This window comes from Schistocerca gregaria, chromosome 2 (genome assembly GCF_023897955.1).
Source record: "Schistocerca gregaria isolate iqSchGreg1 chromosome 2, iqSchGreg1.2, whole genome shotgun sequence".
Lineage (NCBI taxonomy): Eukaryota > Metazoa > Arthropoda > Insecta > Orthoptera > Acrididae > Schistocerca > Schistocerca gregaria.
This window is the reverse complement of record NC_064921.1, coordinates 377432266-377447513: the sequence shown is the minus strand read 5'-3', so window position 1 is coordinate 377447513 and position 15248 is coordinate 377432266. Positions and strand designations below refer to the sequence as shown.

General features: G+C 42.9%; 1 protein-coding gene across 4 annotated transcripts in view; it reads right to left on the bottom strand.

The window, feature by feature from the left end:
* Positions 1-15248, bottom strand: part of LOC126320425 (CUB domain-containing protein 2) — a 1159067-nt gene that overhangs the window by 411780 nt on the left and 732039 nt on the right. The window lies entirely within an intron of this gene.

The following is a 15248-nucleotide window of genomic DNA, read 5'->3' as shown; positions in this document are numbered from 1 at the left end:
TGCATACAGTGAAGTTGCGCTGCCACCTACGGTAGGAGCAGATGGACATGACAGAGACAACGCATTATTCCGCCACGCACGATACGAAGCCAGCCGGCCGCAGCAGAGCTAGCGGGGTCCATTACGGTAGATTTATGCCAGCACGCAGCGCACCTGAGTCCCGCTAATACAGCAGTGGGCGAACAGTCGCACTTGTGGGCAGATTTCGCTGCAGCGACTCCACTCCAGCTGCGACCTCGGTGACCCCAGTACCTGGAGCGCGCCTGGCCAACTCTGAGTTGATTTTTGTGATGCACAGCAAACGCAGAGAGCGTGCGAGCTATATCTACACCAGCGAGTCTGTATTGTGGAAGGAGTTATGGGCACCTTTGCTGTAAGTGAAATAGAATGATGAGTTGAAACATTATGACCACTGTCCACAGTGAGATTGCTTGCCGCCCACTGGCAATATGGACGCGTTGCGTGGTAAGGAAAGTGTGGACTAATGGAAATGTGTCGCGTGGTCCGATGAATCATGTTTCTTGCTGCACCAGGTTGATGGTCGTGTCGCCATACGTCGTCATTCAGATGAATGGCTGCTCGAAACGTATACTGCGCCCAGACGCAGGCCGGTACAGTATTACACCGTGGAAGACCTGTGGTAGTAGTAATCTAAAGCGCCACGGCAGCTATAGACTGAGTCACATTTCTGCAGACCGTCTAATCTCTAAATGCTTGATGTCTCCCCTGATGGCAACTTCCTCCGGGATGACTGACTACGTCTCAAGGTCATAATCGTGCTACCGTGGTTTGTAAAACAACATAGCGAACCCAGGTTTATGTCATGGCCAAGAGATATGCTTGATGTGGACCCGATGGTGCTAATTAGCGATGGTATCGGGCACCCCCAAGCCACTGGCCCGAAATTTACAGACATTGCTTGACCTGTGCGTAGACATCTGGTACAACATAACTCTGGAAACTATCAAGGACTTGTTGAATGCATAGCAAGCGGAATCGTGGGCTCATTACGTTATAAGGGTGGACTACCCAAAAAATGCTTCAAATGGCTCTAAGCACTATGGGACTTAACGTCTGAGGTCATCAGTCCTCTAGACTTAGAAGTACTTAATCTAACTAACCTAGGGACATCAAACACATCCATGCCCGAGGCAGAATTCGAACCTGCGACCGCAGCAACAGCGCGGTTCCGGACTGAAGCCCCTAGAACCGCTAGGCTTAAGACTACTCGATGTTAAGGAGGTGGTCATAATGTTTTGACTCGTCAGTGCAAGTTACATCCTTTGTCCTGGTGAAATCATAATTTTGATATCCTTGTAGACACTAAATAACTGCGTGACTTTGTTTATTTTTCGTCACCGATGATTAGCTCATGTAGCCCATACGTATTGCACTTACTTTCGACAGAGGGCAAACAGTCAGCACTCAACGAATTTTTTACCGGGTCGATGACGGTTGCCCTGATACACTGACTAGGTTGGACACGGTTTTTAGACAGATATCGTGGAAAGTGCCAAAATCCTGTTCTTGGTCACTGTCTCCCTTCTGGTACCAATCCTCTAACACTGTATAAATTACAGAAAGTGCTAGAGACGAGCAGTCATCGTAGACTATCGGTCCTCAAGTTTACCTGTACGTCTATATACACATTCGTATGCCGCAAGCTACCGTGCTGTGTCTAGTGTAGTGCACTTAGTGTACCAGTGTCGTTAATTTCTTCACACTTTTTTTATCTCTTATCGAATATTCATTGTATATTCTCATATTCGCCGGCAGACATTTCTAAATAATTCTGTTTAACATATTATATTGTGTTTGTATTTTTGTTAGTTTCTGTTGCTCTCTAGCTGCATTATTTCATTTGAGACTTTTCCTTGTACCCCTTCATAAGCAGAATATATTTTTTTTGCTTGCGTATGCGTCTTTCCTGAGAAAGTGTTCATTTCGACTATATTTTTACTGCCTTAAGCCTTTCACAACTTGGGACGTACGTATCTGACGATAAGTTATCAGAGAACCAGCGGGAATTTGCTGCATGTTGCTGCTACGTATCAGTGGCCCGCTGGTTAAGGAAAGCCTGCTAATGGTTTTCAGGATTCTTGTAGTCACAGCTTGCACCTTTAGGCTTTGCTGTTTTCAAGTTTATTGTTAATTCTCTGCTGTGTTCGGCTCCGTATTATCACATCAAATTAGTTCATGCCTGCTGATAGGCAACAAATGAAAAAGTTTGTAAATCGGGTTGCTTATCGTTTTCCCCAACAATTCGTGTCAATGACTCGTAAGTACATATTGACTTCTGTCGCGTCACAAAAGGTGCCCATATTGACCATATGCGTGTGAGTTACAAACTTGTAGAGCTGCTTTATTTGTTCATGTGATTGTGTGCTCTGTATGTCTTGTAGTTTTTGCTCAATCTTGTTCTGAAATCAAGGTGGTATTTGTGAGTGATCTTGTACGTTCTACAACTCCCCACATTGGAAAAAGAAATGGCACGAAATATTTTTTCACACTTTATATCTGACTACGACAGAAATTAAAACAGACACACATTAATGTCTTTCACACCGAAAAAAATTGGCAGCGAAATGGTTAATGTTCTAAGAGTTTAAGTTTGTCACCCAATTTGAACCTGAATTTATTATTGTTCACTAAGCTGGCGTAATATGCTTTCCAGATGGTAATTTTATTTGAAATTAGACTGGGTTCTTTACACCTTTTGCCATTTCTATACTCCATAACGAGCCTTTCATTCAGCACCGGAGTGTGCGCTATTCATAGTTGGGAACTTGCTGGTCGATCAAAACCAGAAACACTGGTTTTCGTGGGCAGTTCTCCCACAGACCGAGCTATCCAGGTAATACTCACGAGCCGCTCCCACAACTACAGCTCGCCAGCACGTGTGCCCCACATTCCACATCTCAACGACCGACGATGCCTAGTGTTTGTATTGAGGCTGGCAGCCCTATACTCTCTGGTAGTTGTCACTCTGCAGGTAGACTCGAACTCGAAAAACGATCATGTTAGACTGGTAGGCATAATTTGCTCTCATTACTAAACACAACGTAATACAACTCGTCCCTCGAGATGCATCTCTATCTACGCGATATGAGACGGGATGAACGATAATTGCGTGTGTGTGTGTGTGTGTGTGTGTGAAACCTTATGGGACTTAACTGCTAAGGTCATCAGTCCCTAAGCGTACGCACTACTTAACCTAAATTATCCTAAGGACAAACACACACACCGATGCCCGAGGGAGGATTCAAACCTCCGCCGGGACCAGCCGTACAGTCCATGACTGCAGCGCCCTGGACCGCTCGGCTAATCCCGCGCGGCAAACGATAATTAGTTGTAGAAGGAGACGAATGGCAGCCTTTCCTGTAGATGTTCCCAGGTTCGATTCCCGGCGGGGTCAGGGATTTTCTCTACCTCGTGATGACTGGGTGTTGTGTGATGTCCTTAGGTTAGTTAGGTTTAAATAGTTCTAAATTCTAGGGGACTGATGACCAAAGATGTTAAGTCCCATAGTTCTCAGAGCCATTTGGACCATTTTCCTGTAGACGGCTTCTGATGGTCCTAACTGACCCTCTGATTATGACAACGGTCGTAACACGTGCTGGGATCACCAAGCGATCAGTACTTCATCTTACGCGGAGATCCAGTCATGGAGCAGTATTGCTACACCTTCACAATTCACATCTTACAAACAAACTTTCTTCTTTTCGTTAGCGTTTACCTCGTCCAGTTGCGGGCCTCACTGTACGCAAATATTTGGAAAAGATATTGCTTTTAGCTTTGCGGCCGTATGTTCTTCATTTTGTCCAGCATACGCCTAACCGAACGGGGAAAACCGTCTAAAAACCACACTCATGGTGACCGGTGCGCCAACCACGGTCGTCAGTCCACCGAGTTTACTCGATCCGAGTCTGGCTTAACTGCCTGTCTCGCAAGCTAGAGCCCACCTCGTTACTCTACACGAACAGGTGAAATGTCACAAGCAATACGATCAGAGAATGTACGAAAGGACCTTCCAGCCCTACCTGTGAGCCCAGAATGCGATCGCAGTATAATGTAGTTTACGAATTGAGCTCGTCAACGACGTAATGATTGTATCACCCCAAGAAACCCGAAAACCCAAATAAGAATGTCTGATAATTTAAAGTATGGAACAGTGTTATCCTGACAGGTACTACAACTTTGAAAATAATGTAACACCTAAAAGTTATGATGAACACCAATTTCAATAATTACTGAGTATGTCAAGATATAAAGGTAGAAAGAAAGAAAGGTTATTTTTAATTAGCTATGAAACATCTTAGAAATAACGCAAATCAATAAGACGAAAGTTAGGTGCAAAGTAATATGTCGGTCAGTGATAACATTTATTGTGAAAGAGAGTGGTAAACGCGGCGAAAAGGAAATTCAATGCGTCTACAATGCTCGAGCATAGAAATGTTAGTCACCTGCTATCTTGCTTGCTAACAAGTCATGAGAGAGCACCGTCTGTTATAGTACTACAAACGGGATTCTGCGAGATTGTTTCTATTTTTAAAAAAGTGCTATTGCGTGATAGAGATGCACGGACTTTGTTCTCAGTTATTCTGACTTGAGAACTTGAACTGAAATGATATTCTGATAGAGTACGACGAGTTAGTGAACTTTAATTATTGGAGATATTATTGTTGGACTCAACCTTCGTCAAAGTGAAGAGTTACAACGAAGAATGGACATAGTATCGAAGACCACAATACTTGATTAGCCTTGAGTAGGAAAGATTAATACGACCACACGAAGATAATACAAATACGCCGATTGTAAAAGTTGTCGTAATTATCACTATCCCCGAACTGAAAAGAATCTGATCCATCGGCGTGTGTGTGGTGTGATGATTATAACTAACTGCTAAAAAGGAACAATAAAAACTGTTCGTCAGTAATGGAAATCTCACGTGTTGACTCCATCATTAATTTAACTGCGTGATAGTTGATGATCAAAATTAAGTAACTGTGAACATTTTAATTGAAAGAGTGATTTGATGAACATTGAGCATTGAAAGGAGTGTTTTGCCGAAATAACATTACGACACACGAAAGGAAGATATCATTATAGATTATCTCTGGATTTGCATCGTGCCGTAGTGAATAATTCTGTCTAGCAACGTAACAACAACTACTGATACTGAAGCACAAATGAATTTTTCCTCGCTTCAGTGGTGTGAAACGGCGCCGGCGATGAATGATTCACTCAGTACTGCAGTAACTAATTAACCGGGCATAGCAAATCATCATAAAACCACAACAGATAATTAAAATCAGCAGTTCGCATCGCTGAGAAGACTGTGCGGACTCGCAAACGGACTTTCATTCATTACGCGAGGATCAATTTTCTTTAGTGATTTTCAGGTGCTGTTCCACGGTATCCGACGGGGACAACCATCACTGCGCGTCACGTCTGCATTCCACCGAGCTGCAGCAGTAGCCGTTCAACGTCAATAGCGACAAAGCGACAACAAACGGGGAGAGGGGACGTCACATGACCCATTTAAAATGTTGACTAATCGAGCATGGTGCAGAAAAATCTGACAACGGTGCTGTAACTTAACATATTATTCGACTATGTTTTACTACCATTTTCTACGTGTTATAAATCCAGAGACAAAACAAAAATACTTTGTCCAGCTATAACTTGCCGAAAGCATTGTTTCGACACCACAAATTTTTACGGAATATTAGATGTGTTCGTATTACGTGGGACACCTTTCAAAATTCGATCATGGGACTTGACCAACATTGCTACTCCAATGACGGCTGAGTTATCGTTGCCAGAGCTGTAGCAGGTAGTTTTCCATACTGTCCTTACTAACCTTAGTACTGCCCTACAAACGCTATAGACCTCAAGTTTGCATTCTTAGCAACAGCCCCAGCATTTCCTTGACCCTCCATGAAAGTCTCATCCTTGAGGTTCAGCCAGCGAGTTACAGCCGTATTTTGTTACTAGGTGGCGCTGGTGGGCGCACTGGCGCTTACTGGAATACGCCATTTGTCTGGGTGGCAGACAAAGTGTTTCACGGGGGTAAAGAGTGGCTTCCACCCGTGGTTCTGGAGTACACCCTGCCCGCAGCACTTGCGGATTCATTGCATCTCTGCCTCTACGTAATGCGAAACTTCTCTAGGGGTGTAACCTAGAAAGCAGAGAGTCTTTTCTCTACGTCGTATACCAGTAGAAACAAAACGGTTCTTATCTCAAGTAATTTGTTTTCAACATCCAGCCCTCAAGACTTCTGTTTACATAGATTAACCTACTCATGGTGTGTTTCTCAAAAGAAATTCCTTTCTCAATGCATTTCACTCCGCTTTAACATATTGAATGTGATATTCGCTTTGAATAAGCTGTTGTATCTTTTTAAGAGTTCCGTATCTCAGTCGACTAAAACGTAACGGTTATAGTATAACACTAACGTGCCGTGAAACATGCTAATGTTACCTTCTGACAGGATTTCAAAGAAGATATAGGACTTTAATTTTTAATTCTGTGAAGTTCATAGTAAATCTAGATGGGCCTTAACCTTGGGCGTGAACATAAGTGGTAAAATTATAATTGAATGAAAAAAATGGACGGTCGCCAGCCTAATTAAGGTCATTAATTTGGAACTATATATTTGAGAAAATTTGATATTAGTTATAGAAGTTACTTTTGATGAGATTTTCCTTTGAATAGCAAACAGGATACAAACTGACACAGTGCATGCTGTACTGTGTGTAGCAACAGTTACCAACAACACACATACCATTAAATTATAGGAAGTATAATTGTACCGACCTCATGCTAATGACTACCACAATAATTAGCATTGATTAATCAAAATACCGAAACGTCACTGCATGAAGTGCAGATCTAATTTTGGACATGAGGGGCTTCTACCTTGACTGACATGAATAACACAAATAATGATGAATAACATCAAAAGCTAATCATTCAGTTACATTACTTTGCAAGATAATAAAATATAACACTGGACTTCATTAACTTCAAAAGGGACCATCCATGATGGGTACCAAAAATACACTATATTTGAAAATGTGCATAACTTCACTTCTAATAGTACTACAGTTCAGTAAAGATTTACATGTGCTTGTGCTTTGATCACCTGTGAAGCAGTTATTGTTGGCAATAATATTTACACAATCCTGCACTGTAATCCTACAAAACTATATTTTATAATAAACTAAGGATACTTTAGCTAAAGCCTATCCATCTTCACTTTTATGGTTGCAGCTTTTAAATATTAACGTTTTCGCTTTCCTATTAATTAATATTTAAATTTGTGCACTTAAATTTCCTACCTTAACAATTTCATTTGGTCTAGTCCATAAGAAAGCACCCAAATTTTGCTCTTTCTTTAACTTTTGCTACTCCATTTACTTTAGACAAAAAATCACTTTTAAAAACATAAATGCCAGAATTGTTCATTTAAATCAGGATACTCGGGTTTATCAGCACTTAGGTGAGGACCCTGCAAAGGTTCGCGATCAGGATTCAAATAATGGTCTAGAACACTAATTGATGTTTTATGTCATTATGATTGAAACAACAACAAAAATTAACTGATTGTATTACGTCTGTCAGGCAGTGAGGAAGATTAGTGGCAGGCGAATTGGCGGCTAACTTCACGCACGGTGAATGCTCTATAAAATCTCTTCAATCGATATAATTGTTACAATTGGATCGCTTTGCTGTCTGTCAGTCCATCCGTCCTATCTGCCTCTCAAATGGTTCAAATGGCTCTGAGCACTATGGGACTTTAACTTCTGAGGTCATCACTCCCCTAGAACTTAGAACTACTTTAACTTAACCAACCTAAGGGACCGCGCGAGGTGGCGCAGTGGTTAGCACACTGGACTCGCATTCTGGAGGACGACGGTTCAATCCCGTCTCCGGCAATCCTAATTTAGGTTTTCCGTGATTTCCCTAAATCGTTTCAGGCAAATGCTGGGATGGTTCCTTTGAAAGGGAACGGCCGATTTCCTTCCCAATCCTTCCCTAACCCGAGCTTGCGCTCCGTCTCTAATGACCTCGTTGTCGACGAGACGTTAAACACTAACCACCACCACCAACCTAAGGACGTAACAAACATCCAAGCCCCAGGCAGGATTCGAACATGCGACCGTAGAAGTCGCGCAGTTCCAGAGTGTAGCGCCTAGAACCGCTCGGCCACCCCGTCCGGCTGTCTGTCTGTCTGTCAGATAGTTAAGAATCTTTTTTCTCAGAACGGGCAGGCATGTATAGTTCACATTTATGTCGCATTCTAAGGTCGACAGTCTCTTGCCGGTGTAAAAAATTTAAGCTTCTAAGTCAATACTATCAGAAGATACCGCCATTTATGTCACACATTTTGATAGTCGCAGACTCAGTCATCAAAATCTGGACTTATGAAATTTGGCAAGGACCAAGGATGGTTCATAGAACAAGTAAGGGAAAAAAATCCGAAAATCAAATAAAAATATCTTTTTGACATTAGAACTTACGTTGCTTTCATCATCCGTCAGAAGCACAACAGAAAAATCTTAGAGCATTCAACTGTAAGTTGTAGTCATTTTTTAACGAGTAAACAAAAAATATTTTGTTAAATCTTCTCTATGCACAAATAAACTGAAATCCGCTGCTCGCTTCTTTTTCGGTAACAGGTCTTGTATCAGGAACTACTGTAGAGATTTTGATACGGCTTTGGGATCGATATCTTCTCATTACCGATATCGGTAACACACGAACATCGCCGAGATTCTCGATTCCCGGGGTGGATGAACTGTCTGTATACATAATTAAGTTTGAGCGGAACCTTCAGCGCGCGACTTCTACTAGCACTTGGCTAGTTTTTTTTTAATTTTATTGTACCGATAGTAGGATTCCCTACGTATTACAAAGCCTTATCAGAAGGTAATTAACAATATGAAAGCCAAAACTTCCTGCCAGATTAAACCTGTGTGCCGGGCCGAGACTCGAACTCGGGACCTTTACCTTTCGCGGGCACGTGCTCTAGCGACTGAGCTACCCAAGCAAGACTTACACCCCGTCCTCACAGCTTTACTTCTGCCAGTACCTCGTCTTCTACCTTCCAAACTTAACAGAAGCTCTTCGCTCAGTTGGTAGTGCAAAGGCAAAGGTCCCGAGTTCGAGTCTCGGCCCGGCACACAGTTTCAGTCTGCCAGGAAGTTTCATATCAGCGCACGCTCCGCTCCAGAGTGAAAATCTCATTCTGGGAATATTAAACCTAACCAACGTCCCAGTTTCTGATACTTGCACGCGTATCGTGTCATACTTGTTTTGTGTACTACTTAGGGCTAACAGGCTACGATTTTCGGGTTTCCTCACAAATCTGTTGACCAGGAACAAGAGTCACATATTCATCGTGGTGGAGTGCATCCGAAAATACTCAGCTGACCGTATCTCGGTCAGTGCTAGATGATGTGGTACAATATACAATGTCTGCTCGAAATGTCGGAAGATAAAATCTATACGTTCACCAGTATATACTGTTCACATGATATTGTGGACCTAGAACTCAAGTCGTGTTTAACACGAGTTCATACGAGCTGTTTTTCATATATCCACGTTGATTCTTTGGGAAGTCTTATCTGCTCATTGGTGACGGCGAAGGAAAGATTATGCTTTCATCCTCCAGCGAGGACAAGAACGCTACACACTGAAAACAAAACCAATTTGGTGAAGACTGGAGAAGATAATCGGCCGTCTCCTTTTCGGAAGAACCGAACTCGCATTCGGCATAAGCGGAAGAGGAAAAGCACGGAAAAGCTAAATGCGAACCTTCACACGGGGAATTGAACAACGGTACTGCCGAATGTCACGTTAGTGTCTTACAGATTGCGCCACCTCATTCGGTCTTTGCCGACAATCATCCCTTTCCGACGAGGCTAGCTAAATATTTGTTGAAACACGTAACTCAGTGAAAAAAATTCACAGCACGATTTCTTCACCTACGTGTCACCGCATCAACATCCAATTCACTGCACTTGAGCAGCAATGTAAAATTTTGTACTTTATTTTGGATTTCCTGTAATTGTTATCAATGTATCGCTATGCATTAGGAACTTAAAGCCGTTTGTAATCGCTGTATTTATTTTGAATTGCCTTATGTTTTATGCTTCATGCGACGACATGGTCGTTAGGCAGGAACTGTCAGAAGACGAAACACTGAGAAGGGAAGTGTTTGACCTCAAACGCTCATAACCGTACTAAAATGAGCTTAGAATGTAAACCGCTAATCCCAAAAACAATAATATGAACCATTCGATTACAAAAGGACGCGTCTTATCTCGAGGGGCCTTTGGATGATCACCTATTCAAAGTCTAACAGAGGAAATTTGGTACCACGAGGAAGCAAAATAGCGATGTAATACGGCGAAAAACATACATATTTCAATGTCACGATTTATTGTTGTATTTCCCTCTTCTTAAAATAACTACGCTATCTGAACAACAAACTTTTTCTACTGAATAGCTAGTGTTAGACTGCTAGTTAATCCTTAACGTGCAGGAGGTGGAATTTCAGTAAAGCGATCAAAGCAAAACAGAACAGAACAATATGTAAATGTGACTACTGCCACTGTTTCACATTCAAATCTTCTTCAGCATCAAAGCAGCCAAGTATCGTCATTTGAATATATAATTAGTGTAGCGTTTGATATTGAACTGCTTGAATGCTGAAGAGTTGTTGAATGTCAAACAGTGGCTTTAGTCAGATGTACATATATTCCTTCCACTTTGCTTCGAACAATTCACTGAAATCCTACCACCTGCGCGTTAAAGACCGAATAGCTGTGCTACGTTTGCTGTTCAGATAGCGTAATTATTTCAAGCAGATGGAAATACAGCAACAACTCACGAAATTTGAATATTTGTGTGTTTTGTCCTGTTATACAGATATTTAATTTCTTCGCGTTGCCAGAGTTCCTCTCGTAAATGTTGCACAGGTACTCATTGAAATGTCTCCTTTGGTAAGACGTGCAGTTCCTCATGCGAGTGGTTCATACCACTGTTTTTAGGGCTAGCGGCTTACATTCTTCGGTTGTGAGCGTTTAATGTCACGTTCTTCCCTTGTGAGAGAACGATGGCGGTATAAGTACTCTCATTATTTGTGGAATCTCTCCACGTAATCTGGGAACGGCTTTTATTACGGACATTAAACGGTGGGCATAAAAATCGTTTTGAGAATGTAAATGAGATATGAAGAAGATAGCCACAAGCTGTTGTGAGCTTTGACATCCTGGAAAGTTGCTTTTTTCTCAGGATAAATACACTACTGGCCATTAAAACGGCTACACCACGAAGATGAATTGCTACAGACGCGAATTGTAACCGACAGGAAGAAGATGCTCTGATATGCCATTGATTATATTGTCAGAGCATTCACACAAGGTTGGAGCCGCTGGTGACACCTACAACATGCTGACATGAGGAAAGTTTCCAACCGATTTCTCATACACAAACAGCAGTTGACCGGCGTTGCCTGGTGAAACGTTGTTGTGATGCCTCTTGTAAGGAGGAGAAATGCGTAACATCACGTTTCCGATTTTGATAAAGGTCGGATTGTAGCCTATCGCGATTGGTCGCGTTGGTCGAGATCCAATGACTGTTAGCAGAATATGGAATCGGTGGGTTTAGGAGGGAAATACGGAACGCCATGCTGGATCCCAACGGCCTCGTATCAGTAGCAATCGAGAAGACAGGCATCTTATCCGAATGGCTGTAACGGATCGTGCAGCCACGTCTCGATCCCTGAGTCAACAGATGGGGACGTTTGCAAGACACAACCATCTGCACGAACAGTTCGACGACGTTTGCAGCAGCATGGACTATCAGCTCGGAGACCGCTGCATCACAGACAAGAGATTCTGCTATGCTGTACTCAATGACGAATCTGGGTGCACGAATGACAAAACGTCATTTTTTCGGATGAATCCAGGTTCTGTTTACAGCATCATGATGGTCGCATCCAAGTTTGGCGACATCGCGGTGAACGCACATTGGAAGCGTGTATTCGTCGTCGCCATACTGGCGTATTACCCGGCGTGATGGTATGGGGTGCCATTGGTTACACGTCTCTGTCACCTCTTGTTCTCCTTGACGGCACTTTGAACGGTGGACGTTGTATTTCAGATGTGTTACGAGCCGTGGCTCTACCCTTCATTCGATCCCTGCCAAACCCTACATTCCAGCAGGATAATGCACGATCGCATGTTGCAGTTCCTGTACGGGCCTTTCTGGATACAGAAAAAGTATTCGACTGCTGCCCTGGCCAGCACATTCTCCAGATCTCTCATCGATTGAAAACGTCTGGTCAATGGTGGCAGAGCATCTGGCTCGCCACAATACGCCAGTCACTACTCTTGATGAACTGTGGTATCGTTTTGAAGTTGCATGGGCAGCTGTATCTGAACACGCCATCCAAGCTCTGTTTGACTCAATGCCCAGGGGTATCAAGGCCGCTACTACGGCCAGAGGTGGTTGTTCTGGGTACTGATTTTTCAGGATATATGCTCCCAAATTGCGTGAAAATGTAATCACATGTCAGTTCTAGTATAATAAATTTGTCCAATGAATACCCGTTTGTCATCTGCATTTCTCCTTGGTGTAGCAATTTTAATGACTAGTACTGTAGCATGTGCATCCGAAACAAACTTTTCTGGTTCCCGACTCACTACTGAAGTGTTTCAGTTTTTCAGTACTGTCAGTATATGAATTGTGGTAATCACACAAACTGAGCCTACAGCGGCGTTCAGTGACAGGAACGTCTGCGCAGCAAACGACGTGCTCGCTCGCCGGAGACTTCCCTGTCCTCCAGCCGCTCTCACAGCTTCCTACACAGCTCTCTATACACCCCGGCCTCGTAAATCGGCTTGGGGAATACGACCACCGTGATTTTTCTCTATACAGTACGCTAGCTGACACCATCCGTAGGTGCTGAGATTGGTTGTGCGCGTTCAAGAGCGCCGTTCCCGTGGTATTATAGCTGTGTTATGGCGGCATGGAACGACGGCTTTCCACAGCGGCTGCTCTCCATGAACTGAATCAGGTCACTCTTGTCGTAAGGAGAACGATTGTTCTCACTCAACGACCTGCCTAACGGCTTATGAGCACTTTATGGGTCCGTTGCAGCAAAAATCGTTTCATCGGTTATAGGCCTATAACCTGTTATGCCGTTTATTTCTTTGCGTCGTACTGACACTGCACCTACTATTGATTTCTCAAGTGAAAATAATTATAACAGTACTTGAAAAATGCTGTTACTAATACAAATTTATGTTCCTGCATCTTCATGACTACTCGGCTCGTATCAATAAAGTGCCTGGTAGAGAGTTTACCGAACAATTTCACGTTACTTCTTCTACCGTTCCCCTCTCAAACAGTGCGCAGAAAAAACGAACACTTAAATCTTTCCGTGAAGATGGGCTCCGACAAAATATTTTCGCATTAGAAGTAGAAAATTGGTGATTAGAATTTGTGGAAAGATCCTGCCGCGATGACAGACACCTTAATTTTAATGATGGTCACCCAAATTCGCATATAATATTCGTGACACATTCCTATTTCACGATAATACAAAACTAGCTCTTCTTTTTTGAACTGTTTCGATGTCCTCAATCAATCCTGTCTGATACGGATCCCACAGTGTGTATCCCACGCACTCTCTTTAGTGCACCTGTTCCACCTTCTAAGTCTTCTGCCAGTAAATCGCAGTCTTTGGTCAGTTCTCCCCACAACATTATGTATATGACCGTTCGAATTTAATTTATACATAATTATAACCCCTAACTACTTAGTTGAATTCGCAACATTTAGATTTGTGAGATTTATCGTGTAACAGAAATTTAGTGGTTCCTTTCAGTACTCAAGTGGATGACTTCAATTTTTTATTATTCAGAACCACTGCCACTTTTCGCACCATACAGATGTTTTTCACGGTCTGTTCTTCTAAAACAGCAGTCATTTCACAAATATCTACCGAAATAGTGTAGCAGCGAAGCTAATTTATATAAAGAAGCTGCTGCGGCCTGATGCAGTGGCCATGTGTTTGTGAGCTGTGTTTCTGTAGGGGGGCGGGGGAGGGGGCGTGAGTGAGAAACGAATGGGAAGGGAATGAACTATTGAAGTCAGGGCTTTATGTTGAATCTGCCGGGACAGGATTCGAACCCGCAGTCTCCTGTTTGCAAGGCAGTTGGGTTAACCAAGGTGCCAGCCAGAGACAGTGTTCATCACAATTGCGCGGTCTATTCCCGCAAAAGGTCGAACGTAACCGTGCATACGTGGTAAAGATCGCGGATTCGTTGCCCAACGAGGCGAATCAATTACCTGATTCCGTGTGTGTTTTTTACTTTAGAAGAAGGCTTTTTGGCCGAGAGCTGAAATGTATTGCGGTCATTTCGTTGTGCGTGTCTACGACTCAACGTCTCCTTTATGCGGTGGATAGTAATCGGTCTTTTTCATAATATTGTTGTAACCAACTTTATGTCGACAAGATATTGCATCCTGGTCTTCCTTCCTGTTATGTACAGTTAAACTGTTGTTTACTTTTATGCTGAAATAATTCTCTAGCTGACACCAGGAGAACATCTTTCACTTAATAAGATAATGGTGGTTGTTAATTTTATCTGGGGATTGTTTAGTCGGCACGAGTGTGTTATTGAGATGCTCAAATACCTCCACTGGCAGACGTCACAAGAGGCGTTGTGCATCACCGGAGAGATTTACTATTAAAATTTTGAGGTTGCACTTTCCGGGAAGCGTCGGACTACATATTACTCCCTACCCATGCCTCCCCCACCACCACCCCACCCTCACATGTCACATGTAATGGCCATGCGGAGGAAATTCGAGAAATTAGAACCAATGCAAAGGCTTACGGACAACCGTTCTTCCCGCGCGCTATTCGCGAGTGGAACAGGGTTGGAGGGCTCAGTTAGTGGTACAAAAAATAACCTCCGCCACACACCATTAGGAGGATTGCACAGATTGATGTAGTTGTAGATGTAAAAATCTGTATTGCTCGTTACGATGAGATCCAATAGCACAGCGGCAATTGCTACGACTGACAGGAGCAACAGCGATATTTATAATCGTGTCATCTACAGAGAGTCCGTTAGGTAGCACCACTATTCTAAATCCAAGACAGGTGGATAAACATAAAATTTTAAGCCATGTAGTATGAGATAGAAAACCTGTGATGTTATGTT